Genomic DNA, 3411 nt, shown 5'->3' on the forward strand with positions numbered 1-3411 from the left:
GAAGCTGTTTTGGAGATTCAATATCTATGGTAATACGCTCAGATATCCAAATAATTACTATACAAAGAATTGACATTTTCACAAGTTTTATCTCCAGTACCATATAAATCCTTATCTTATGTGCCATATTTCATGTTCTGGAGAAGAAAAGAATTCTATGCTGCAGGATTTCATAGCTTTAAGCTTTTTCTTTTAGTTTCAGAGGTTTTGTTTTTTTTTTTCTTTAACTCTCCATATCAGATATATAATTGTAATTTCACAGAAAGTTCAAAACATCTTTGAGCCTGCAAACATCCTTATTACTCCTGGAATTTACCTTGGCCCATCCATTTCTAATGAACTCACTTTTCTTAGCTACCTCATTTCATTGGTATCTGTTTTTTTTTTTTTTAATCTGTAGCAAGGAAACCCTGGTGGCGTAGCAGTTAAGTGCTATGGCTGTTAACCAAAAGGCTGGCAGTTCGAATCCATCAGGCGCTCCTTGGAAACTCCATGGGGCAGTTCTACTCTGTCCTATACGGTCGCTGTGAGTCAGAACCGACTCAACAGCAATGGGTTATCTGTAGCAAATGCAGGTAAATAATGTGGTCTTTTGGATGAGAAAGGCTTTGGCAAATTTATCTCCTGGCAACCAGTTAAGAAAGTTAAAGTGGGGGGTCAGAAAAACTGCAGCAATGGCCCAACTCTACATCTGTAGTAACAGGGGTCAAGAATAATTTAAACAAAAAATTAGGCACTAACTCCAAGAATCTAGTTGCCCTCATACCCACCTTTGCAAAAAAAGAAATTATACTACAGAAGGTATGCCAACATAGCTGAAAGACTAACCAGGAAAACCAATGTTCTTCCCAGTTCATAGGAACAAACAAGAATTCTTTGCCATTGAAGTGCATTCAAATGTGTGTTATCATGTAAAGTAGCTAAGATAATATTAAAGTAAGACAAATTTTATTAAATATTTTAGTCCTTTTATTACCATTTTTTGCAGCTGGCTATCTATTTTTGTTCCCATGTGAAGCTTTTTTTTTTTTTTTAAGTTCATGTACATGAGCATATAACTCATCCACGTGGCTGCTTATAAAAATGAAGAAAAGAATAAAGTAAAAAGAAGTGAGAAATAACACTGCCTTAAATACTAATGAATTTTAAGTAGTTGTATTTAAAAAAGTAAACTCTAAGTCATACTGTAGGGCCTACTTTCCCACTTTTTAATAGCTTTCTAAAAAAACTCAAACCTTAAAGTGCATGCAATTAGAAACATGCAACAGTGAGGCTAGGCTTAGTCACAGTACTATTTCAATGCAAGCTGGTTCTATTTTTGGTGTCCTACAGAGAGATAGAATTAGAATGTTCTAACCTCTGCTCACTCTGTAGGTGAGAGTATAAGGGCTGACTGTTTAAAAAATGTTGAGGGGGGGTTGTTTTCTAGCTAGCTGTCATGTTTTAGTTATTAGGGGATTATTTTACTATAACGTGGAGCATTAAGGACATACACTTTTAATTTTGTATACATAATTCCAAACTCTCTTGGACAGATTGCCAGGGATGTGACCTAGCCATGTGCATCATTTGGACATGTTTCCTACCTCATACTCATATTATCGTGCTGGTTTTTTTTTTTTTTTTTTCCCTACCTGCATGGTTTTTAAGGCTTCCCCATCTTCTAGACCAGTACATTATTATATGCAATTATAGAAGGTCAGAGTTGGATGAATTTTAAATTCAGCCAGTTCAAGCACTCATCTGATGCTTGAATTGTCTTCCAGCACTTACACAGCTTAAGCGTTAATATATCTAGTGATGGCAACATTTGCTTCTGCCACTGGAGCATATGTGATTGAGAACACGAAAACTAATAAACCAGAAATAAATTACTATTTCTTTATCAGCAAAACATCTATAAGATTGGGGATTAAATGAAGTGACCTATATAACCATGTCTAGCCCAGTGCTAGAAATATAATGCAAAAAAAGTTGTATTTAAATCCGTTTATTACTGCTGTATTCCAAATGCCTAGTACTGTTTATTGTACATAGCTTTTGGTACCTGGTTGTCTGTTGCTGTGTTAAAGTTAGGGTTGCTTTAGTCTAATATGTACATTTTTTAAGCCATACAGGGGGCGTTTGATAGATGACACCTAGTTTATTTCCCTCCCAAATGACCAAATGAAATGAACATAACTTCAGGCTTTTTTTGTCTTGATAATAAAACCAGGTGAAACTTAGAACTGGATCACTTGGCCCTTCCTTTTCTTATCTTCTCCCAGTTCAAAGTATTTGCATCTCTTAATAGCCAGCATTCTTTTAGATCTGTAGATGGGCTCAACACATTCAAGCCTTAACACAATCTCCTTTGTAGTGTTAGCCTCCTAGAAAATCAGCTTAGTCTGCCCGCTATATCCACTTTGCTTCTTGTCATAATGCTGCTTTCCCTGGGCAGACAGAGGATCTTTTACCTTTTTGTATTTTGTCACTGTATTGGGTTGGTGGTTGCTACACTTCTTAGAGAAAATCCAGGGGGTTTTAAGAACATTCACCAAGTTTGTGGGAGCGCTATTAGCACAAAAAAGCATTTTAGTCTAAAATTATGATAGAGAACCACTTTGCATTTTTTTAACACAAAAGAAACATAAAGATACTTCTATTAAATACTAGATTCTTGGGATGTTAGGTCTATGTCTGTGTCATGGTAAATTTATATAAATACTTCCCTGTTAATTTAATTGACCTTTACACTCACTCATTTTAATGCTAAAATCTCAGCCACAAACTGTAAAAATCATGAGAAATTTTGCAATATTATGATAGTTTCAGTGAATGCTTGTTTTCTTAAATCCAAGGTTCCTCTTCTACTTCATTCATACGTCTTGATTGGCTAGATACTGAGGAGCACAAAAACCTACTAACTTCTACATCTAAAATATCCCCCATGTAGTCTTCTTAATTCCATATGTAGAAATTAAAAATATCTTCCTTCTGGAAAAATCTCATCCAGATGGGTATTATAATCTCTGAGTTGTGTTTATAAATGTTCTTAAGGATTTCTAGTTCTACGATTATTATTAAAGCAATCTGAACATAAGCAGTTTTGTTGAATGTCAATTAATTCAGATTATGAGTATCTGACCCAAGTTATTTTAAAGTAATTAGTAGCTCTGGTTTACCTGAAAGATGCAGCTATAAGGAGCAGGTAGTTAAATATCAGCACATCTCTAATATTGGTGTTATTTAAAGCCATACATTAAGAGTCATAAGCATCTGTAGTGACAGAAGAAGCATGCAGCAAACTACTGAAAAACTGAAATAGAATTAATTGGTTTTGGTCTACCCACTTCAAATTAGAAAATAGCAACAGGAAAAAAAAAATTAAACACTAAATGTATTCGTTAGGCAAGATCAGCAATCATGCTG

General features: G+C 34.8%; 1 pseudogene; it reads right to left on the reverse strand.

Annotated features, from left to right (window-relative positions):
* Nucleotides 1-2222: 2222 nt before the first annotated feature.
* LOC126078322 (60S ribosomal protein L36a-like) lies at nt 2223-2573 on the reverse strand (annotated as a pseudogene).
* Nucleotides 2574-3411: the final 838 nt, after the last annotated feature.

This window comes from Elephas maximus, chromosome 6 (assembly GCF_024166365.1).
Source record: "Elephas maximus indicus isolate mEleMax1 chromosome 6, mEleMax1 primary haplotype, whole genome shotgun sequence".
Taxonomy (NCBI): Eukaryota; Metazoa; Chordata; class Mammalia; order Proboscidea; family Elephantidae; genus Elephas; species Elephas maximus.